The sequence below is a fragment of the Ciconia boyciana genome, chromosome 14 (genome assembly GCF_034638445.1).
Source record: "Ciconia boyciana chromosome 14, ASM3463844v1, whole genome shotgun sequence".
NCBI classification, from domain to species: Eukaryota; Metazoa; Chordata; class Aves; order Ciconiiformes; family Ciconiidae; genus Ciconia; species Ciconia boyciana.
In genome coordinates, this window is record NC_132947.1 from 12,851,241 (window position 1) to 12,877,072 (window position 25,832).

The window sequence follows — 25,832 nt, forward strand, 5'->3', positions numbered from 1 at the left end:
GTAAGTACGCTCACGAGGACAAGGCTGGTGGAGAGAAACCCAAAAGGTGGGAAAGGAAGAGAAGCAGAGGGCAGGAGAGCTCGAAAGGGCGCACATTTCCCCCCAGAGCCTGCGTGACTGCGCTGGGACAGCTCTCGACAAATGCTGAGTGAACAGAAGGTGTCCCATCCCTGATTCAAGACCAGTGCTACTGCAGTACAGCCCCTCCTCTTCCTCACAGCTGGAAGAAAAGAGCACGAGGTTTATACATAACACCTTCTCACATCCATACTGAAGCAGGGGCCAGATACACACTGTTCCTAAGCAGCTGCTGTTCAGTGCCCGCATCGATAGGTAAGAGAGACTCATATTAATGAATGTCATTTCTTGGGCTGCTGCAGAACAGGTTTTTTTTCAGAAGCAGTTGATTCTATGAAAAGGAGAGAGGCAAAACGAAGCGGATGGCAGAAGGCAGGCCCAGATGACCCAGGTCCCAGGAGAAACCCCAAGACGTGCTAGCTGGGAGCATGGCACAGGCTGCTGCTGTTCAGGAGCCCCAAGGAAGCGTAGAGCGATTAGCCACATGCTTGCTCTTAACCTTGCAAGGACAGTGCTTCAAACTGTCCTCCTCGTAAAGCTCTGATAGAAGTTACAGTCTCAATTCTCCACTCTTCCCTCCCCCTTCACCACCACCACCACTATCCCATCCCTCAGAGATATGAAGAAATATGAGCAAAGGCTGCAGTAGATCATGTCAAGCCAATATTAAATGCCTCTAATGGAGCTTAGATTAGACCAGCCTTCTTAAATGTCTGGATGTTGCCTGCAAACTGAAAGTCCTAATCACCGGGGAGGGAAGGGTCAAATACCAGCCTTGTGCTTACAAAATGTCTGGAGTTCTTGGTGTCTTGAGACTTATCCTATAAAGTGATGTTTGCAGTCCTCTCTTCATGTTTTTTAACTAAATGGAAAAGTGTGTGTATTAACAATGTCATGCCAGGTTCCCTTACTCTACACTTCAAACCAGAGTTGAAGTACCCAAATAACATAGTTTCAGGCTTTGAACACTATTCAGTCAATGCTCATCAAGTCAATATGCAAATTCTATCACTTTTGTAGCTTTGGGCTCCCCACTTCTATGCAATTACTGTATTGCATCACATTTCATCCCAGAGAGCTGTGGGATGATGTACATCAGCCTTCACTTTTAAAAGTTTCCCTGTCTCCCAGTCCCCCTAACTAAGGATACTCCAAGCTTTACTTTCTAATCAAAGACCTCATCATGTTAAAACATACGGTGATCTTTTCAACTGGATAAATGATGTCCACTAGGGGCTTGTATGAGACCACTAAATTTACTTTTGCTTTTGAATTAAATAACCAAATTTCAGCCTAGGTATTTAAAGATGAAAAACCAAAATTCAAAATGTGACACTCCTAAAGCTTCATGCTGGTTGCTCTGCTCTGCTCTCTTCTCTCTCCTGTCCACAGGTTCCTATTGTCAAGTTGGGAAACGTATATCCAAGCTACCTCGGTCTGAATTTATTTGCAGTGTACTGAGATAAAAGTCCAGCTGTAATATAATTAGAATTTAGTGGGGTAATAGGCTCCAGATTTTTTAAAACTTATTTTCTATTAAAAGGAGACTCTTTCTGCTTATTTCTCATAATTACAATATGAATTTAAGGTACTGTAAAATTAATAGAACACTGACTCTAGAGACTGTAGTCTCCTACACAGGCAGACAGCCTGTCCCTGACGGTGCCCTCCAGCTGTGACCGTAACCCTACACATGATAACAACTGCTTTACCTCTAGGCAAACTCATTTATTGACCCTCTAAGATGGATGTTAAAAGACCAATTGAAGCTAATAATGTGTAATGGTTTTGTGAGCTGGATCCTTGACCATACAGAACACATTTTAAATTACCCACCTCATTACATGCCACAAAAAAGCTGTGGAAAATTCATCCTCTACTACTGATGAAATATATATGTATATATATGTGTGTATATATATATATATTAAAAAAAAACACACGCAGAGGGGGATTTGCAAGCTGGAAAGTGTAGAGACAGTAAAACCACCTTTAGTCTATGATGGGTCTGATTTGATTTCATGTTTTAGGAGGTTTTGGTAAACATGAGTAGTAAAACCAATCTTCATTGTCCCCTTTTCTTGCAAGGTACCAAGGGCCAAGGCACATCAGGACGGGCCTTTTAGCCTGGTGCTGGTGTCTGAGCAGGGCTGGGCAGACAGCACCACGGTCCGGGGACCTCGCAGCCCACTGCCCCACGGTTCTGCAAAGGATTTGGGAGCTGTTCCATTCGCAAGTTCTCACTCCAGCTGTTAATTTGGCAACAGCAGCCCCGCGAGGCCTGGCCAGGAGAGCCACAGCCATGGCTCGGTGTCTATCAGGGAGGATTTCTGCCCTCTGGCTTGCCTGTATTGTGCATCCAGATCCACTTAGGAAAAAATCTTGTTTTCTCTGCCCTCGTTTCACAAATAGGTGTGGTTGTAGCTGGAAGGCAGTCGCTGTGTGCTATGAATACAAGAAAGAGGAGATGGAAAAGACGACTCCTGTCAGCAGCCTCTGAAGACTGAGACATTACGTCCAGCCGCATACCTGTGATATGTACAAGTAAAACAGATTTATGTATACACGCATATTTGTTCAAGTGTAGGATACGATATAATCATAGCCAATTAAATTATTTTTCCTAAGATGCTTTTTAGAAATCAAGTTGTTATCTATTCATCAGACAGTCAGTAAACGCACGTCTCACATACAACATGTTCAACTTCTGCTCAGGTTACATTACTCATACGCACTCCTTGTGGTAATTGTTACCTCTATCAGTTCCTAGCTTGTCAAAACACCTGCAAACAAACAAAAGTATTAATAATTGAGGGAATTATCCTTTACACATTTGAGACTAAGTCATGAGGGTTTGTTTCTTTGTTTTTTACTTAACCACTTCTATATTCACATATATCTTCTAGAACTGAGTATGGAGTTACTATGACCCCAGTCCTGGTAATGCTCATTCATGCTGGCACCTTCAGGCAAGGTGACAGATCCCATCCAGAATTGAGAAGTTCAACTTACGAAGCACAAGTTTTGCTTTGCTAGGTTTGCATTCAAATCTGATTGCTATTCCTACACATCACGGATGCATACATATATATATATATATATATCTCTGCTCATTTCGGTTCATAAACATACTTATTTTTGCCTATATATAGATACTCATATGTCCTGTAAGTGCATACAAGCAAGCCCTGGACCTGCGGCCCAGCTGATTACAGTTCTGTGGGTTATGTTAGTTCTGGCTCAGTTTTCAGAAGTTATGTCTACATTTTTTCCTTGCATCAGGCAGTTCTTTCAGAGGCAGCTAGTGTTGTAGTCATAGATGAATAATGATGTATTGCCTGGGTCCAGAAACATCAAGTGGACTAGTGGTAAGTGCATTTTGTGATGTTCATAGCAATGGTACCACTAAAAATCCAGTGTATAAAGCTGGAAGGCTGTCTTAGCCCCTCTACAACCTGGGCTTTTCCTCAACTTCCACCAGCTAGACCTATTATAATCCTTCACGAACAGCTTTTGTCTTTATCCTAAGTAAGTCATGGAGCTTAAACAATGTTATTTAACCTCCCATGCCCTCTCCCAATTTTTCTACCAGTGCCAAACACCCGTAAACTCATTCCAAAAAGCCACACGTTACCCAACCAATGCTGCCTAAGGAAAGCATTCAAGAGTGTTTATGGGGCAGCTGAAGTGTAATGATTTAGTAGATGTTTATAAATGTTTATACTGTACAGATTAACATTCCCCAGGGGGCCTGTAATGAAGAGAGTGCTCCAACTGGAATCAAACCAGCCAGCCTAGGCTGAATGAGCATGAATGAATCCTGCTGGCCTACCCTCACGAGTTGTTTACTCAGTCTGAACGGATTTCCTCTATCCATGCTCCTTCAGCATGCTGTTTTGGGAGAGGCAGAAGAGGAGTCTGGTCTCAGAAGAAGCACAGTTTGGAAACAAGCTAGAAAATCCAGCCCATCACTTGGATCATAGCAATTACTCACAAATTGCACTAGACAAAAGAACAAAGAGCCCAACCCTTCTGCTGTGGAGGTCGAGGCTGAAACTCCCATTGACTTCAAAGGAAGCTGGGTCTCAGTCTTAGAACAGTTTTCAAACATCGCGCCCAAGTGTAAACACGGAAAATCATGTTGAAGCAACTAAGTCCTGCTATTGGACTACAATCAGGGTCTTGGTATTTATAACTTAGAAGCTTCACGTTAGGTCACTATATTGGAAAAACATGACTTCAGAGACTGTGGCGCTGTGCTGGAGGTTCACAGCAGTGCCTGGTGAGCTGCTTTTTCTAGAAGAAACACTGATCGACAGTGGTGGACAGCTTCACTGAATACCTAGCTGAAGGTGATAGACATCTTTCATTAAGAGTAAATGAGGGAACAATTTCAATTAGTTCAGTGATGGCTCAAAGAGTAAAAATATTTGCTACTGGTACTGGGATGCATGCAATGGGTTTCAAATTGCCATGGGTTTAAGAACATGAACACCAAACCCAACAAAGTAAGGCTGGGAACTGGTGGATGAAGCTGTGCTTGCCTTGATGGCTCAGAAGCAATGAGCAAGCAGGTTTTAAAAGATGCCAACAGCAGTCATGACCCTGGGAAGTATGAGAGAAAGATCATTTCATTTGGGCATGGTGCCAGGTGAAAAAAATCAGCTTGCGAAATCACAAGTAAGGAAACAAACCCCTCTGGATTTCTGCTGTGGTCAGGAGTAAGACTTTTTATAAATGACACATGTATATATTCAGAAAGTGAATCATCTCAAAGGGGCCAGGAAAAGGTGGGAAGAAAATAGAAAGGATCATAGTATGGCCATAGCCAGCATGGGCCAATAAAGGTGGCCAGAAACACCAAGCAGAGTGAACTATGTCTTCAAGAGGGGGATACCACTGCCAGTGGATTTCTGCAGACTGAGGGCCCACGGTCTTCTTCAAGCTGTGCTTTTTTGCTGATGTGATAAGGTTTCTCACTTCTCCCAAAATTATTCTAGCTCTGGCTCTGACAGCTACACGTCTGCATAGGACAGACAGTAGCATCACGCACTACAGGTGTTCTCAAAATAAAATACGAAATATTCCTTGCAAACTCTTGAACCACAGCACTGAAGGCAGTCCCATTGAAAATGTCTGCTGTGATTCTGCAGCCTCTGTAATGGATCAGACAGGTGGAGAGGGCTCAATACATAAAAGCATTTCTTTCAATGGGTTTCTGAGATGTTTTTAAAGGCTCAAAAATAAGTGCTTTGAATCTTGGATGGAGACACTGGACAAAGGTAATTTTGTCTGCAGTGGTTTATCTGTCCATCTCACGAAGCTGTCTGAGCTAGTTACAGTGTTTGGCAAACGCTCCTGATACAAGTTCCACACTGTAACCCCACTTGCGTCTTTAGACCAGTGGAAAAGACAGATATTTGAAATCTTCTAGAGCACTGCAACCATCAGGTAATTAGCTGTAGCAGACTTACAAAGTAGGAAAGGCTCATGAGAGCTCTGAAATGAAAGCACAAAATGCCTCCTGGAACTAATTTTAGAGTGGCTTGAAGTATTTAATCCTGCAAATTATTGCCAGTGAGGAAACATCAAGGTACTGCTGGATCTTAATAGTGGCAAACCAGCAGGAATGGTTCACCCCAAGCTGCCTCCTGCTGATGGCTAAGCAATCAGACATGCTTTACACCACTCACAAGGTGCAGGGGCAGCTATGTTTTGTTCCCAGTGGTGACTTGCAAAGTGGCCTGGAATTGTTCCTCTCTTCTTTGTGTCTGCAAAGGATCCTTTATCAGCAAAGCCAATGCAGCCCTACTTTGCAAACAGCAGAAAATAAGGTAGAGGAGAATAAACACCGGGGGTACAGACAGTGCCCCACCACTGCATCATGCTGGACCCCAGATCCACGGATGCTCTCCATCCTTCAGGGGGCAGGGAAGGGTTTGTAGAGGGGCACAAGGAGGCAGAGTGCTTTACTCTTTCCTAACTAGGGTCTGTCTCATTTGGAAAGATGCCTTTCTGATTCCTTGCTCTGCTCATGAGTCCTCATTAATGAAGTTGAGGAGACTGGATTTATCCTTTCATCCTCGAGGAGTCAGTTTCTCCATATGTGAAGTGAGCAAGGTAAATGTCAACCTTGTGAGGGCTATTTTTAGGAATAGGAAATGGCAGATACGGGACTAGAAACCAACTTCCTAGGTTCTTAATCCCAATCTGCTCTCATAGAGTTCTTTGGATCTGCAACCCCTTTCTTTATTTTAATCAGCCACCATGTGAGGGAACTAGGAAATTCCATGTTTCTTCCCACTGGGAAGCCACTCAAGAGTTCTGTTGCTGTGGTGGCTAAAAAACTTCATTTATTTTCCAGACTGAATTTATTCATAGCCAATTAATACCCATTTGTTCTTGTGCTAAAATGTTCTTTTGTCTTTGATAAGTAGTCTGTCTAGCTCTGTGAAAGCTATATACTTGATTGCTACAGAACCTAGGAGTTTCCTCTTCCACAAGCTGTAGAAAGACGTGTTAATAACAGAACGTACTGTAATACCCCATGCAAATTTTGCAGGAGCCCATCCAGGTGTGTGCAAGAATCTATGTCCTAATTTCAAAACTATTTCCACTACCAGCTTTCCCAGCTGGAAAGCTTTTCTCATCTTTTAAAAAAACAAAGGAGAGGCAACAACCTACAGTTTAACATTTTCTTGAAAACTCTTTCCCAAATAGTATAAGCTGCAATGTCTTTTTCCTCTCCAAAACCCAGCGGGCACCAAGAAGCATCTCATCTACAGAGATAAGAATTAAGATCCTGCATATTTCTTTGAACAACAAGCGTTTTTTCACTCAGATTTTGCTTCTTTTTAGGCACAGGTATCCTTCTGCACATACACCATTTATATCTGCAAAACTAAGTAATCAAAATGTCAAAACTAAAGTCAACCATAAAACCTTATTCATCCGAATTATGATTCACCCTTTAAATATAGGATTATGTCTTGTTTTCCACCAGATTCTGCCTCAGGATGGACAGTGCTCACTTAATAAGCAGATATTCAATATTTCGTTACAGCGTCATTATTCAGCATGTGGCTTGAGGCCTTATTTACCACATAGTATTCAAAACCTGCTTGGAAGACACAATTGCTAATTTTCTCGTGAGTTTTTCTAGGGCTCTTATCAGTATGGCATATGAGTGCTTCACAACGTTAATTTCTTTTAACAACACCCCGCAAGACGAGAGGATATTATTATTCCTGTTTAACAGATGGGAAACCGAAACACAAAGAGATTCAGGTCAAAACATTCTGCCAACATTGGGTACCCAAACTGAAATGTCTGGGAATTGATTTCTCAGAATGTTTAACGTTGTACAGCATCATATGTCCGGAGAAATACCACTGACAATGTATTCTGCAAATGGGAACACAGAAAACAAAATAAAATTAATAGCCAGTTGGGAAGAATTTAGTTTAAATCGACTTCTGAAAGACTGGATGAGAGTTTTGCAGCATTCAGATGCCTTAGCCATGAGATGCCCCATTTTCTTTTCAATCCTCTGCCTCTTACCACGCTGCTCCCAGCTTCTGTACCAAGTACAGGCGAAGTCCATCAGACACCGGCCTCATCCTCTACCCAGACGTGACTCATCTCCTGAGCTGCTCCACCTTCTGAACCGAATGAGACCAGGTCCTCCACTAAATATAGTACATGGTCATGTAATTAAAGAGTATACCAAACACATGTACAAAAGGAAGCCAAATAAACACTATGCAGGAAACTTTAATTTAATGATTTCCCAACACCCTTTTCTGAATAATAAGCTTTTCAAGGAGAACACTGTCTCCATTATATATACATATATATAAAAAAATAGAAATTTTTACATATAACCCACGTATCTATTTATATATACATATATAAGATAAATGTAATATATAGGATAAAAATGTTATTATATAAGTGTAATAATATAAGTTTATATATATTCATATTCTTGTTCCTGAGTCATATCAGCTGAAATTTTCCAAAAACTGGAAAAGGTACCTGGCATGGAATACTAAGCCCAAGTGATTAAAGCTTTCAAGTTGAAATTAGAGGTGATCAAAATCTGCCTATAGGTTTCAGTTCAGCATTTTGCATCTGTCTTTCTGTTTTGGGGAATCAGGATATACGTGCTTGCACGAATCAGGTCTACTTCTATTTTGTAACATTCGCTGCTGAAGCAATACATAGCGGCAGCACTCCGAATTTCCAGTATGCAGGATATTCAGTTATTTCATAATTTCATTTCATTCTGAATCAGGAGAACGCCTATGCCTCCCTTGCTTCAAACTTTCAAACTCCCCTCGAAATTTTATTTGTGTTGGGTTTAAATTGTTCTAAATAAATCAACCAGAGCTGATACCAACATGGGAAATTTCAATGTGAATGTTCAGTTTGACAGAGTTACAAGGAAATAAAGAAACCTGGAAAGTTTCAGGCAATCCTAGTTACAGGTACATCGCCAGCTGTTTCTAAAATACCACTGTAGTAGAATATAAATTTTGTAATAAAAAACTTATTAAATGTTCTATGTGTTATTTTCAATGCAGTGATACCAGGGAAAGTATCCTCGGTGTCCAGATACGTTTACTGCCTCACCGACTTAGACATAGCAGAGTGAGGAATGGAGCCCTGTTCTCCCCTCATCCACAGGCCTGCCTCGTTTCATACATTTCTGAAAAAAGACCCGTATCCGAACCCTTTTAATCTAAAGGAATCACCACTAACCTGTGAAACAAGGAGCGGCAGTTGCGAGTTTCCCGCACAGAAGCAGTGACTTGCAGGCGGGGCCGTGCCGAGCCGGGAGTCCCGCAGCTCCGAGCACAGGTAACAGCACTTGTGGGCAGATACAGGGTACTTTTAAGAGGTGAAACCAGGGTTTGGGCTAACCAGGCATTAAATGCCATGGAGCTGGACAGTTTGGCCTTTTCACTGATTGATAGTTTGTTCTTTTGTGTTTTCTTATCAAGGGGATGAGTAGAGTGCAAACTATAACTTGACTCAGATGCCTTTGAAGGATACCCTGGGGCTTGCTGTGAACCTGGGCTTCTCCTAGTTCACAAAGGATCAGTCAGAAGAACTGCATGAGAACTGTTCGATCAAAAAAACCCTATGTCAGGATCTTCTATTTTGAAGGGAGGTGAGAAATCGGAATTAAATACTCAGCTGAGAACGGCTCTTTCCGTAACGCTCAGGCAGTGGAAACCGCTCAGCCCCACAGCTGCCAGCAGCCAGCGAGGAATTCCCCTGTCATGAGGGCCGTGACTCATGCGTGCCCCTGCTGCTTCTCTCCCTCAGATGTAGGGGCCATACTTGTGGTCTGGGATGTGTCAGGAGAAAGGACCTGGCAGGGCTCGCCTCTGTTACACAACCTCTCCGTTCCTGCCCAGAGGCACAGTCCTCCCAGGGCAGGAGCCGCTGCAGGTGACACGAGCTACAAGATCCTTTTGCAGCTGGTATTTCTCCTCTCCCTTCATTTTCCTTATTCTTCTGCTTCTCTGGAATAATCAGAGTAACTCGGTCAGCTCCCAGGCAATCACACTGTTATAAAAGTCAGTCGGATTTTTAGCACCGGCTTCAGCAGTGTAAAATGAGGCTCCACACGCAGCAGCGCTGAAACAGGTATTGAGGTCCCTCATCAGTTTTGCTCAATAAATTAACAACAGAGCTGCTGCCACAGCAGCGTGAGCAGTTTGCAACATTTGTATTTGTGCTTTGGGTATTTATTACCGTGTTTGTCACAAGCCCTTTTAATGCCTCCAGGAGTAATTTATGGGGACAGAATAGCACGAAAAGTGCAGATCCCACTTATTTAAATCTCTGGATGATGAAAATCGCATGAGAAGAGCAGGTTTCACATTGTTTCCTCTCCATAAATGGCTTTCTGAGGCAGTAAAAGCCATGTAAAAGCAAGCATAAACACTGTACAAACACCAAGATACTCAGGTTTGTTTGGGCTTACCCAAACACTGCATGGACATTTTCAAGTTTATTCAGGTTTGGGCTCTGTTTGCTAACTCATTCCATAAAGACATTGCAGGTTTTAGTTATTGTTAACATAACTAACTAGACAGATGTACTAAAACTTCTTTTAACTAATTTTACTACAGGAGAGGATTACTTTATAAAAACAGTTCTTAGTATTAATCTTGTTACTTTTCAGATTGATGAGTAATGTGTGTGACTGTGGTGGTTCTTTTTTTCTTTTTCTTTTTTTTTTTTCTTTTTTTGGCAGTTCTTACTGCTTCTGCTCCAGAGCATGAAGCAGACTGATCTGGACACCCAGGATGGTCCAAGTTTCCAGCAACTGACATGCTGGTTATTTATTTTATAAAATAAGCAAATTAATGAAGCATGACTAACAAACTTTTTGATCCAGTGAACACTCATCTGTGCAGTCACATTAAAAATCGTAACCTTTTAGTGCTACGAGTAATAGCAGTGACCTGGGACAGGTCACCGAGTCTCCTTCCTCGGGCTGGGCAGGGTAGTTTTGGAGGTACCTGTCATGCACAAAAGCTTTACATTGTTTGAAGTGTGACATGACATTTCTGAAATAAGTAGCATTTGCCTATAAAAGGCAAATTAAAGAGGTTTCTTTGCCCTGTCTTTTCTCGTTAATTGATACTCTGACTCCCTAATTTCCAGATAAAGTCATAGACCACAAGATAGAATGTTTGTCTGCTTCAGTTCTACTATATTTCATGTTTTGCCTCATGAGACTCAATTTATTACAGTGATGGATGTAGTATAAGAGTATATTTTAAAGAACCACAAGTGTACCTGCTTGGCTGCTCATTTTTCATAAAGTCATTCCAGGAAGCATTTAAAAGTCAGAAGACTGCCCCAGAATTTGTTTGAATAATCCAGGCTTCATGATTCTGCATGACAGGATAGAAAGTTAATTTGAGAGGTTTCCTCTGCTGCTAGTCACACCAAAATGCCATAAAGGCAGCCAGGTCCTTTAACACAGTTTTCATGCAGGGCTGTGGAGAGAAATCTCAATCTAGACCTTCATCCAGCAAAAAAACCTGCACACTTGCTCAGTTTCCTTTACTGTTACCTCTGTATAATCAGAGGAAATAATCCACAGCATATGAAGCTGCAAACATGTTCAAGTCTTTGCAAAATCACAGCCACCACAGACCTGAGCTTTGGAAAGTTGCAGGATTATTCATAATTTCACCAGCCTGATTCAGCAGAAGGAACTGGAACCATTTTGAGTCACATTTAAAGCTGTTCATGGGTACTGGGAAAAGTTATGTCCCCTGAACAAAATGTAGCTTTCTCTCAGCTTCTTTACTGAGTTTAAGGAAAATTAAATCTTTCTGAAACTTGCTGGGAAAAGGGGGGGGGGGGGGGGGCAGGGTGATAGAGAAGGACAATTTATCTCTAAATTACATTGCTCTTCAGAGTAAACCACAGAGAGCTGTAATGGGACAAGCAATTTTTTTACATGGTATAATTAATTAGAACCCATAAAACCCAATTAAACAGCACTTTTGAGACTATCAAGTGGTGCATGTTTGAAACTGCAAATATGACAGTATAAGTACGTTTTTATAGCTGGGCACACTCCTCAGGATTATTTTCAGTGCTCTACTAAAATGGGAAATGGCACCAGTTTGGCCCCTGCTAATAAATCGTTTGCAAACAGGCTGTATTAATAATCTTTATGGGGGTAGGATGGAAGCCAGATGGGGCAGGGAGGGGAGCGTGAAGGTGGCATAATATATTGGCCTGGAAAACATAATCCAGGCCAAAGCAGAAATTTAATCTTGGTGTGTATCGGAGAGGGCTGGGAATATACAAGGAGAGGTGGTGGGCTGAAAGGGGACTCACCCTGGGACATCAGGGAGAGTATTTCCAAGGTAAGGAAGGTAATATCCTACAAGGTAAGCACTGGGCCATCTGCATGAGAAAGGAAGCAAAGAAAAGAGCAATGCTCCAGCAGATTTAACAGCCTCTAGCGAGGCAGGGGCCTCGTCCCATTTGCCTGTAAATGAGAAATGGTGCTGGGGAGCTGCCCTCACCCCTGCCTTTCGCAGCTGCAATAGCCAGTCTTGCCTTATTGCCCTAGGAGGGGGTTGTTGCGTGTGCGTGCATGCAATGTGCGTGCATGCAATGAGATCGATGCGTGTGTACGAGCTTGATATACAATCTAGTGTGAGTAAAAGCTCACTTTGCCCTTGTTTATTTACATGAGGCCCCATTTATGTTTAACTTGGCAGCCAAGAGGTCTGCGCCTTGTGCCAAGCACTAATTCCTTGACTGCCCTGACAGGCCCTGGCGTGCACACCTGAAAGTCATTAGCGCTCGGACCCATTTTGTTCTCACATTTCGAGGCAGTGACCCGCAGCCATGTACAGCTTCAGCAGACACTTTATCATCTCCCCTGTCATCGGCTTCGAGCTCGGCAAGCCGGGCACTGCCAGACCACAATAAGCAGCGAACTAATAAGGGCTCAGGAGAAGCCTCTATCTTAGCAAGCGGCTCCCCTCTTCTGCACAGAGGGCAACTGATACTCAGCGGAGGCCTTTTTGCTTCTTGAATTATGAGTTTGTTTGGGTCTGGAATATTTTATCCGTCAGAAAATAGCAATGCAGCGTGATAAGTAAACAACCTGTGACAGCTGAGCTTCGGTGACAGAACCAGACAGATTAAATTCTAACAGCCCCATTCGACTGTACAATGCTCCTCATGCAAGCTGTTCCCAAAAAGGGTAACTTTATCTTATCAGTCACTCAGAAAATTCCTCCAGAGTCACCTATCAACACAGGAAGAATATTTAATCTAGAAACGCAGAAAAATACACTTTCAGATGAGATTTGGAAGGAGAAACGTAGCGAACAGCTGGTCTGGATAGAAAGCATTGCAGTGAAGACTTGCACCATCTACGGGAAGAATATAGGGAGGACTTAAGAGTATAGAGGAGATAAGAGCTTTCTGCAGAAATGCTATTGCGCTATACGTTATGCTCTCTGAAGTTCTGCATAGTGCCATCACATTCTTTATTACACATCGGGAGGCTATCCACCTTTTGGCTTTTAAGAGTCCGTTTACTAAATTACAGAATCTTATAAATATTTGCATTTCATAAGTGTTGTACCATTTCACCTGCACTGAGACCCTTAGGCTTTCTCCCCTATATAAGTTATTTTAAATACTGCCATTTTAGTTTGCTAGAGGCATTTCTTTTCTTTCTATTCTCTCCATGTGTAATTTTCTCTTTTTAAAATCAATAGGGGCTAAGACTCTGACAAGCTAACAGTCAGTCCTAGACCACAAACAGGTTTTGGACTAAGTTCTCATGACCTTGAAAAGGAAGGAATGGGAGACTTAAACCATTGGAGAGCTCCAGATTTCTGTCAGGGGGAACAGCATTATGTTTTTTTTCAATGGCAGTCTCAAGGCTATGCACTTCGCAGTCATCACTTACTAAACATTTATTTAAAAAACAAAACAAAACAAAAAGTCCAAACAAACAAAAATGCATTTTCTATTCTTCTTGGAAGCTTTTTTTCATGAGTCGTCTGAGCCCTGCACTGTTGAACATGTGGTAATTTAGCACAAGACTTTACAGTCAGAATACAACCATGGACCTAACAAAATGTTTATACATTCTTTCAGACATTACAAAAGCAGTATTTTCTCTGAAATATATTATGTAGATGCTGATATTGACATTTTTTCCTAAGTCTATATAGTTCGCACGTGGCTTCTCTACAAGCCTTGTACTTCAGGTCCCTCATTTCTTTGCTCTTTAAACTGTCGCGCTTTTGAATGTTCTTCATTCTTGCAGCATCCCTGTAAGATTAGCTAGGGCAATACTACCCATTTGAAAGACAAGGCACTGGTACACAAGGTCTTAATGGTTAGAAATGAAAATGGACCTGAACATGTAAAAGCTGAGATGATTTAATGTAAAATATGTGAGGTCCTTGCTCTGAGAGCCCATAATATAGGTTTTGTCCCAAGATATTTTCTTTTTGTTAATCCAAAAAAGAAAAGGGTGCTCTGCATTGTACAAGGTGTACTGAGATGAATAACCTTCCTCTCCAATTTGAGCAACATACATGGTAAGAATGATCTGGCTGGGCATTGCAGAACTGGGTATTTAGTAGAGATTCACACAGACACATTACAAGGTCATCGCATGGTGAAGGAAGGACAGAAAAATGACTTTAATCTTAAATCCTGGTTTAGATGTTTCAAGAAAACAGAAAATTTTAAGGAGATTGGAAAGCTGGGACTGCAGCAGACTGGTGGTTTAGTTAGTTAGGGGGTAGAGGCATGAAGAATATCAGCAGCCATCAACAGGATGGCAAATGCCATTTGTATAGACATGTGTCATTCCTGTACTGCAGCCAAGTGAAACTACAAACACTATTAAAAGTATAAAGAGGCTTTAATTTACATTCTTGCTAAGGCATCTTTATGGTGCCAGAATATTGCAAGTGGGCTTAGTATCAATGAGAATCTGGCCTTAATATTCTCAGACAGAAAAGTGAAATACACAGACATATTGACTTGGATTTGTATTCTCTCCTCTGTTAACCCCAGGTATTTGCACGGGCCAAAGCTGGGAGAAAGAATATGCATCTTCATGTACCTATATTGCATAGCAGCTTCCATGAGGCACAAATGATCAAGAGTCATTTCATGTGACAGCAAAAATGACCCTATACACATCACATCCCCCAACACCATGGCAACACGCAGCTAGAAGCACTGCCTGGATCATCTCACCCCTGCCATCAGCAATCATGATGCTAAACTCAGAACTTCAACTCCAACATCCACCTAAACACAAGCCATCCAGGAACCTCCAATACCTTATAACAAGCTTCAGACTTTTAGCACAAAAGACTAAAGGCCTTGAATACCACCAGCGCCGTGGGAGAAAGCTGTGTCCTTCACGAGAGAGGCACAACAATAAAGCAAATTGCAGTGATCCCTGCCAGTGTGGCTGGGGACAGTACATGCCAGCCAGGAGCTTGAGGAGCTTCTCACTACCACCAGAAGCATCTATGCACGCTGCTCATTAGCCCATTTCTAGCTGTGGCCAATTCCAGATGTTTCAGAGGAAGATGGAAGAACAAACAAACCCAGAGGCCCAGTTATGCATGAAAGGAGAGGGGAAAAAAACCACAAAACAAAACAAAAAACCCCTCTCATGCCCGTGAGGAAGCCCTTGAGCAAAGGGATGAGATATGGGGTTCAGAGTAGGCTGCGGAGAGAGCTTTTCACTAAAAAGAAAAAATCATTGTATAAAAGACACACGAGAGAAAAGGTACCTCCAAACACACGTAAGCAAAATGGGTTAAATTCTGAGGCCTCTGAAATCAATAACAAAACTCTCAAACTTTACTTGGGCCAAGATTTTGAGTTCAACATATTTAAGTAGTTTCCTACATTTATTTCTAAATAAGAGATCTGTAGCTCTTGAAATGTCTTCTTGGGATGTGTTAATTTTGATAGGAACATGAAAAGTGCTAATTTGTCCCTGTCACTGTATAATATTAAACAGTTAAATGTGGTCTGAGTTTGGAAACAGTATACGGCAGATATCGTTAAAAAACTCATTCAAAATGTATTGAAAGAATAATCTTTTCCAAATCTGTCAACAAGATCCTAGCCACTGCTCCTGGCAAGAAAACTAGCTTAATTTGGTAAAACAATCACTTTTGCTCTCACAAACACTGTAAAACAAATGGGGTCATGGAAAGAAAAATGGGAACATTAAAAAGACCCTTGATAGATCCTCAGCAGCGTGCTGCTGTGTTACTGTGGGATATTTCCAAGGAACCGCACAGGTTTTAAAAGTACAAGTAAACGTGGAGGGTGGGAGGGAGATCAGACTGCAAGCAAGGGCTGAGGCACTGCAAATTCAATTCACCGCGCGGTTTTGCTGTGAATGCTTTTCCAGGTCTCGCACCATTACATAGGATGTAACATCATAATGATGTCAACTCTTGGACTAAGGAATGAGCTGATTTAAGTTTTACGAGGGGAAGGATGAATACTTTCAAAGGAATGGTGAGTCGAATAATACAGAACTGGTAGGAACACAGTTCAGGGAACTCACGGTTACGTTTTGAACTATTTTTAGCAAGGTACTGCAAGTTCAGGGGTAGTTAGTACACGAAGGGCCTGCACAGCTCAAGTGAAGCACAGCCTCTCAAAGTGTTGACAATTTTCTATCAGTTTTGCAGAGAATCAAAATCTCTCTTCCCTTTCACTGAAGGTGACTGCTGTAGCAAGGCTGCTGCTTGCAAACAGCCGTGTGTGTGTGAATGAGCATCAGAGCCTGGGCAAGAAGCCTTCCCTCCCTGTGCTCCACCCTGGGATGAAGGACAAACACCCACCTTACATTTGAAGCAGCACAAGCCCCTCTTTGCTTTCTTTGGGATGCAACAAGCCACAGCGTAGCAGGGAGGGTGCTGCAGCAGGACCCAGGCTTCCTCCATCCCTGCCCTGTCTACAGCACGGAGCGGTCCCTCCTCGTCACACGCCATCTGTCCCCCGAGGGTGCTGTGACTTTGTTCTGCCCACCCAAGGGGATACCTGATTGACTCAATTTTAGCTCCAGCACTTTCAGTCTGTAGGGGAACACAAAAAACCCCTGAAATTCAGGTATAAGAGAAACCATAGGTAGGTAGGTAGGTTTTCCATCAAAGCTGTTGCTGTTCCTGCAGTAAGAGCATATTAATGCTCTTCCCCCCACCTCCCTTTGGAAAGTCTCTGCAAATGCTAGTTTCTGCCAGCTCTTGTTACGTTTTTCCTTCTTTAAATGCATACTTAAGAATATCCAGTTATTGCTGATCACCAGGAATACACTAGGAATAGGTTGCTTTATAAGCTTTACTACAATTATGGATAATGTTGGAAATATATACTGTATATTTCCTGTATGGTGGGGCTGCTACAAGCACAGAAAATCCACATTGAAGGGAATTTCTATGCAAGCTATGCAGCAGATGAAGATTGTATTGCAAGCTTGAATTACTGATTCAAGCTGCTGCTTCTCCTTTCCCCACCCACTTCTCTAATAGCTTTTAAACTTAAATAGCTATATAAGTTAAAATGTTCTTTTATAGGGTGAAATAAACAGATTTTATGGTTCAGAAACTGCAAGTTTAGAGATCAACACTTTACCACTAATTCATGCAGGTTCAAGCTAAGGAAATGGCCCGTTTTCTTCTCTACAGTTGTTGAGATTTTTTTCCCCAAAAAATTCAAGATGCACTTTAAATTAGATGTTATGAAAATTCTGGATACAGACAATGCTTTCTCTTGACAAAGTGCATCTAGCTTGCTGCCTTCCAGGTCCAGTTCCCATGAAATCAGGGGGAAATTACTGCTGAAAACCTCAGAGAGGCTGAGAGTTGGTACAAACCATTAGAACTTATTATTCATATTATTGACAGGGCCTTTAAAACAAACAAACAAACCAACCCCCCAAAAATCCCAAGAAAACAAAACAAAAACCCCCCAAAAACTCACAGGAAAGCTTTCATATGCCACCACTCTGGAAAACTAAACAAGTCTTATGAGTGCAAATGTAATTTATACTTAAACTTCTTTTTAACTGTCAAAGTACTGTAAAGAGCATTCAGCCCCAGCCCATTCAGTACAATCCTGTCCAGTGGGATAGTAGGAAATACCAGTTCCAGCTCTCACAGGGAACCTGAGGAGAAGCAGAACTGTCAAGCCCCATATCTTTTACAACACATTTCCATTACAAGAAGCATCCACTGGACTTCATGGGTAGCCCTGGCATTTCAGTGAGACAGGGGAAAAAACATGAGCCAGAGATGTGAATTCCAGATTCATACAGAAATAATTGGAGGGTATAAAACCCAAGGAAGATACAGCTTGGAAAGCTTGGTATGATCTGAATGCACAGAAAGTTATTTTCAAACCCAGGAGGAGCAAGAGCTGTATTCTGCTGTGCAGTGGGGAGACTCTGCCCTAAACGTTCTAAAGAAAAATTGCAGTGCCCTGATAGTTTTACTGTAAAACTTACAGTGAGTGTGTTTCATTCATCCATCTATCTGTTTATTCAACCCTCATCACTGTGATTTTTGAGCACCTGACAGATCCATTAACAGCAGGGGAGTATTTTTCCTCCCATTTATCAGTTACATTAACCAGCATTTAAGTGGTTAAAACAGAGGCTTTGTTTCCAAGCAAAGATAATCCTGTTCCTGAGGACACCAGTAGTGGTGGTATATGACAACATAATCAGCAGCACAACGATATAAACAACTCCCAATTATCCCAAACCAAAATTTTTGAACATCTTGTTACATTTTTTCCTTAGGCCTTAAAATTACTGAGTTGTTATGGTTGGATGCTTTGTGGTGAATAAATCTAGAATAATTCCCTGGAAAGAGTGAATTGCCACTGAAGCACTGTTAGTGCAAAAGACCACAGTACCACGCTTGCCCTCGCTTTCCCATCCATGGGGAAAAAAACCATGCAATGTTCTCATCATGTGGGGACACAAGAGAAATGGGGAGGAGCAGTGGTGATTTGATTTCTAGGAAGTGGGAAGCAGTTATACACCCCACATGGAAAACAGGCAAGAGGGAGAGCACAACGAGAACAACACGCAACATTGGGATTCCTTGCACGCTTCTTTCAAAACACCCAATTCTCTAGGCCTCCAGGTAAGTAATAAATAACCGACCGTTAAAAAAAAACATTGCATGCGAACACCATCTGAATGAAGTTTGAGAGGATCAGTAGGTGTCATTTCCCACACAAGGCGCACTGAGGAACTCATCAAGGCTAAGAGCTGTCACAGAGATAGGAACACAAGATTTTGTGCTAGAAACAGAGACGTCACAGGATACGGTACTCAGATCTGAAGCCAGATCAAAGTAACTGTGTTGAGAGCCAAATCCAGGCTTGGGCTTTGAATATACCTCCAAAACGTGGAGGTTTTTGGATCTAGAGTTTGGGTTCTATTATCCATCTAATCTTGAAATGGGTGGATCAAAGATGTTCAGTCTGAGGCTTAGCAAAGTGCTAACAGATACTTTTGAATAGAAATGACTCAGTAAAGTGCTCCAAGCAAGGAATAAATTTGTTGGTGGACAAGTTGTGAACTGAAAGAGAAGTGAAACTGCCTGAGGAAATTACTATATACCTATTGATTGCTTTGGTACCTTACCTTGGCTTTATTTACAAAAGGAGGAAAAAAGAGGTACAATGTGGTTGAGGAATTGGACCAGAAAGTTGGTAGCAGTGCCAGAAAAGACTGGAAATTAAGAAGGATGTCCAGTGGTTTGAGAGCTGGCTTGGAAACCAGTAGCAATCATATGTTTGGTGCTCCATCCCAAATTTCCTGTATGACCTTGGCCAAGCCATTTAGTGTTTTGGTGTCTCAGCTTCCAACTTGTCAAATGGAGGTAACAAACCTTGTTAAAAAAAAATTCTTGGGGTGGGGGGGGTGTAGAACTGTCTCTCACCCTTTGCAGCCTTATGACTTATTGGTAGCCTGATATACTCATTGAACAAAAGAGACTGGATGGCTTCCTGAATTATTCAAAACAGAAATACAGAAATACAATTATAGGAAAGAACTGATTGCAAAACATGTAAAGCTATAGGGACAAACCCGGTGATAGACTTTCTGACATTTCTGTTCTTTAAGGAAGCCATGCTCCTGTTCAAGCTATAGGAAAAACACAAAAACACAGACAAAAAAAGTGCACTACTCAATCTGGCACTGGTATTTTCTCTGTAGATGGCACAAAAGCTAACCTTATTTTCTACATGGCTTATGCCAATGTAAAGTGGAAATAACTGTAGGCCACCATGGAATTAATCCTGACATACACTTGTGTGAGGTCTGGCCACATCAACCATATCATTTATTCCATTTTCTTGGCCACCATTTTTCAGCCTGCCCTAGTCAACTGCAATAACATTTTTGGCCAGTACAAACTTTTGACCTGATATCTGTGCAGATCTGAAAGGAATTTCCCCTTCAATACACATGATCTTCCATTAAGCAAAGCCAGTTCCATGATTCCTGGAAGAATTAAGAGGTGTAAATATTCTGTAACTCTGGATCCTTGCAGTTAATGTTGTGGTCTTGTTTTAGGGGACAAGAAGAGAATTCTTTCACACCTAGTGCAGTCTGGTCATTTAGGGATAGCTTTATACACTCAGTGAGTAAAGACAGATTCTTAAATAATTCAAAACGGAAATCTCAGATGTTGTTCATTCTTCTGCTCTAAGTGACCAAGTGTTATGCAAATTTTGGAGTGGAAAAATATGCAGTCAGCCTTGTAAATGGAATTACACCATAGATGGGTTGCTGTGTTCTGGAGGAAACAAAGGATGAGTATAAGACCTTATCTACAGACCTTTCAGGTTTACTAATAATGGAGGACTGCAACATTTCTCCTGCTGTTACACACATTCACTTCATCAGTGGTGACAATTAGAGAGGCCCAAGCATTTCTACCACTGTGTCATCCTAATTTGGCTCATAGCACTTGCTGATGAAGGCTTTTTCTTGAGGCATTGCTAATGGAACAACACTCATGGGCAACTGTTCTAGTGTGGAAAGGAAGAAACGTTTAAATACCCACGCAATTAGAAGCTGAATTTCTATTGAAAGCCAAGCGAATGTTTGCATTAAAAATCAAGCTTTATAAAGGTATTTATAAAACAATAAAAATAAGTAAATCAATCAGTAAAATCTGAACAATGAAATTAATCAGCAACAGAGACATAAAAAACTAAACTGTGACCTTACAACAAAGTATGGTTTTGAAAAGATGTAGAAGTTGAAACTCTTCCTCCTCCTAACTAGTCCATCAAGTTGTGATTTTCAAAACTTCTATTCAGCAGCTACCTAAGCCTGAGAGCTCTGAAAAATCTGGCCACCTAGTACACCTATGTCAAAATTCCTCCAGAAGCCTATATGGTCCTTCACTTATAGTACACAATTGCTCTGCTTGGAGGGGGTAAAGCTGTTGCATTCCTGCTGGAAATGTTAAGACAAACAATGGAAAACAAGGGTTATGTCCTAAATCTCACTCACTCATGGATTTACACTTCTCCACCTTGGGAATGCAGCTCCCCTTTTAAACACACGAACTCTCTCCCCAGAAAGCCCCACCACAGAATGTCCTGACAAGCTGTAGGGGAACAAGGGCAGCCCTTAAATTTCCTATGCTGAAGCTGAGAGCTTTCCATTGTAGAAGGTAAATAATCCTCCCCTTCCTGGAGTTAACTCTCCTCCCTGTCCAGCATTACCTCTGGTCTGCCCAAGTGTTCAGGTTGGGTGATTCCTCAGAACAGTTAATTCTGCTAAGGAGATGGTGAGCCTTTGAACTCTGCTACAGGAGGGCATGCACATCCTTTGAGGTGCTACCCCTGCGTGCCTATATCATGTGTGAAAATGGGAATGAAATGCCTTTGGGGATACAGCCAAAGGCCTTTTGTACTTCAGTCATCAGGGCAATTATTCCTCCTGGAATCCACCTGGGAATTTCGCATTCAAGCAATTCATTGTAGCTTCCTCAAAACATGCTCTGGGTCACCCTGAAATTGGTACCTGTATTTTGGGAGAATATGTTTGGGTCTAAAACTTGCTGTTTCCTGCCTCCTGCAGGAAAGTCACTTGGCAAAGGCATGCAATGCCATGCATATATCACATCAGGTGTGGACATGGTATTTTCATTTTCCAAGCAATGTCCAGTTGGAAACCACTGAAACTGCTTTAGCCCCAGAGACATAAAGATACATCAGAGAACATCCTCACAAATCACATGCATCTTTATGCAAAAGCAAGCAAAGCCAAAGTTAGCTGTTTCCCCCTGTAGTGTAGAAATTCCTGTACAGATTACACACCTTATTAATTCTAGACCTGTGAACTTTCCTCCTAGTTTATAACTAAGTGTCACATTATTAGTCAGGTTTTCCAGCACCTTTTGATAAAAATGGTGGGTTTATTGCTGCATAAAAAATACAAGGAGAGTTAAATGTTCAGTATTTTCTTATAAAATATTTAGGTTTATAAACTGTTGCAAACAGGCTAGTGTTTATATAATATTCACAGACATCTGTAATGCCTCTCATGAAAGCTAATGTATAAGCTCTTAGCTACTGCAAAAGGGTTTTAAAGATGCTCTGCCCATCTTAAAGTGCAATTCTACATAGTCTGAAGAGCTACTTTGATAACAGTTTGTTTTGAGCTTAATGTTTATTCCTCTCACTGCTGTCTAGGTTGAAATTTGCCTACTTTATGAGTGAAGCCCCAATGCATTTAAAATTTAAATACCTGACTAGGACACCCTTACTCAGCAAAACACATACACATGCCTAATTTCAAGTGCATGCTTACATCCTTTAAGTCTCAGAGCTCAAATCATATGCCCACATTATTTGTTTTAACAGACAGAAAAGCAGTTGGGAATACAGGCATTTCTGAGGCAGAAGACTACTTCACAAAGGAAAGAAGCTCTAATGACTTGTTTTCTAGGTATTGCCCAAGTATCTACCACTACTAAGAAACAACTGCTGTTTCAGTCTCTGAGTTCCTGTAACTTTTTTTGTTGTTTTTTTTCTGCAACAGTGAAGTTATCCTGTAGATATTTTACTTTTATTCCTTCTTATGAGTTTCCATGATATGAAATAAAATAAAATAAAATAAATAATAAATCTACTCAGACGACAAGTACACAATTGCTCCAACATCCAACTAAATGCAAAGCAGAGGTGGGATTCTTCTCCCACCATCAATAAACTGCAAGGTGTCACATTTGTGTCTTGTGTCATTTTCATGTCAAACAACAGGAACAGCCAAGAATATTTATAATTTTGAGCACATTGTTTAAAACAGAATAATGTCAGAGAGACTCTTCTTGGATTTCTCCTTCAGCTAATTTAGAGGCAGCATAGCTGATGCAAGAAGACTGTAAGTCTCAACCACACAACCTAACGCCTATAGCTGAACAGCACAGTCTGAAGAGAGTTACGGCATTCCCCTCAAACCCATTTCCACCATGCACCAGGTGTAAACATCGATCAAATGTGGTTCTGAATCAAAAGGCTTACAGTGAGGATCTCAGGTTACCTTCATCTGGCTCCATTCAACATCTTCAGAACAGCCCTGCCAATCAATCGCATTATGACTTCTGCAGATGGAGCATTTGCAGCATTTCATATTTTAAGGGTCTAAGTGGTTGGTGATGTGTATCAAACTGCCAGCTCCACAGAATGACAAGCTTTCTGCTTCCTCACACAAGTCTAACAGACTGGAAAACAGCAATGCAAGATGCCATGGCAGTGTTTCTCTACTGTTGAGGAGCAATTTCCATATCTACCTCTATCTTTCCATATCTATCTTTTTAAAGTTCCAACATAGTAGATTCCCGTGCAATAGGCGATGGTCATAGCTATGATCTCAGATCAGGGGCAAGCACTTACCACACCACAGATGTATGCATAAGCATTGGGCCAGGTGAAGACAACCACATGCTGGATGGCAATTCCAGATCTGAGGAGCAAGCACAAGCTGCTGCCTGGGACCCTCAAGCAGGAATGGAGCAGACAAGCTGTGAGCAGATACAAGAAAATGAAATGGAGGCCAGATGAGCGCAACCCAAGCAGACCCCATGAAAGAAACTGCTCTGAAATCCTTACTGTGAGATCTAGGAAAAGTCCCAGGCTTAGCTGCGAGGACATGACTTGCAGCATACACGGTGAGCTACCGGCAACCTTTCTCCATCAGGTAACGGCTTTTAGTTACTACTTGTCTCTGCTCTGTTCAAACTCTATTCACGGCCAATACTGTGGTGACATTTTGAGAAACGTATTTGCTCAGGGAGCCTTTGCAATCCTCATATTGAGTTGCTATACTTCAGTATACCATACTGGAACCTCAGACTGGTGTACCAGTGCTTTTGATAGGTATATTGCCACTTTAGAACAATAATCTGTATGCTAGATAAATAAGGTGCACACTAACCATCTCTCTTATTTCTTTCCTCATCTTTTCTAATCTCAGAGCTTTCTCTATTTATTTATGGTGATTGATACATAGTTTGTACTTGATTTTAAGGAAAGTTACAAGGAGGAATAACTTAATGTGCTGTTTCCCATGAAACACGGCAGAACTGGTATTCATCAGTGTGGAGCACGCATAACATGGCGCTTGCCTGATGGGAGGGGAAAACCTGCACTCAACACAACATGAAGTCAGAGCAGACTTAAAAAAGGAGCTAGATGAACTTATATCACACTTTCTTACTGCACAAATGTAACTCTAGACTCACAGTTGTAGCCTTTTTTTTCTTTTTTTACATAACCTTTCAAGGGTGCGAGGAAGTATTTGGCACCTTCTGTTGTCTACATCACAAGCTTATAGAGAACATGGGGATTTTCTGGTTTAACCATGTCATGTATAATAGCCAAAAGTGTATGGGACTGGAATTGACCCCAGTGTTCTCCCGCACGGCTTCTCTCCTGTGAAGAAAAACAGATTTTTACTTTGTTACCCTGTGCAATTTCTAGGACCTATGGTCACGGAGGGGAAGTTACATAGGACTAAAAGATCTACAGGAATCCCAGGACAAGAGTTATTATCTCGCGGGAAACCTTTCAGAGTCCTTAAGTATTTTTTGCATAGTCTCTATTCCTGTGTTACGTGGAAGCAAACTATTTTTCCCCATCACTGGACAGATCTATCACCTTAAGGGGCTGTATCCTCAAGAAAACACATCCTCCATAGCAAATGCAGAAACCTGTCACCTAATTTCTCACTAGACTTTCACAGAATGAAAGACAAAACACACCCAGCAGATCATATTTCTACTAAACTCCCCAAAGCAGTATTTCCTTCGAAGACCCAGCCCTTCTGGAGCCCCTTCTCCACCCACATCTAACTGGCCTTCATTATAGATTTGCAAGCCAGGACTGAAGAAAGTGACAGCTCTCTTCAGATATCTTTGTATTTTAATATACAGTAATTTCATCTCTAGTACCGAGACACAGTGGACAGAAAGGTGCCTACTGTTTTGGTAGATAAATGGCATCTGGTACACAGAGCAACACAGGGCCACAGAAATACCTGCACAGACAAACAGCTATTCTCAAAGGTCCTCTGTAAAATGCTAATGGCACTGAATATGACCTTCAAAAATTCTTTGCATAGTAAATTAACTCTCCTCAAAGCATGAATTTATGGAAGAAGGAAAAAAAAAAAAAACCCCCACCAAAACTGAAGAGCTTTTATTTTCAGGACAAGGACATTCTGATAAATTAAAATAAATTTATCCTTTAAAATAAATTTAAATAATTATAAGCTGAGGAACACCTTGAAAAGATTCCCTTCCCTGCCCCTTTTAGTGTAATTTAACGAGGGACACTAGTTAACAATGCCAATAATAGACTGTTGTGGTAACTCATCATGGCCACTACAACCCAGCTCTAATCAGACAAAAAAGTATCAAGCGTTGGCCAGTGCAATCATTATAAGATTGAGATTATTAAAAAAAAAAAAAAAAAAAAGGCAAGAAATTTTAAAAAAAGGACCTTTCTTTATTTGATTAACTCCTCGCCATCTATTTTAATTCTTTCCTCTTCTTCACGTAGTCATTTTCCACTCATCTCTCCTAGCTTCCCTGCTTACTTTGCTTAGCAATGCACTTCTTGCAAGCACATGAAAACTATTCCTGTGGTACCAATCATGC

The 25,832-nt window shown here is 41.4% G+C and overlaps 1 long non-coding RNA gene across 1 annotated transcript in view; it reads right to left on the minus strand.

Moving 5' to 3' along the window:
* Positions 1–23,634, minus strand: part of LOC140659678 (uncharacterized) — a 33,904-nt gene extending 10,270 nt beyond the window's left edge. The window contains exon 1 of the long non-coding RNA XR_012045185.1: positions 23,569–23,634. This is a non-coding gene — a long non-coding RNA (uncharacterized lncRNA). The remainder of the gene's footprint in view (positions 1–23,568) is intronic.
* Positions 23,635–25,832: the final 2,198 nt, after the last annotated feature.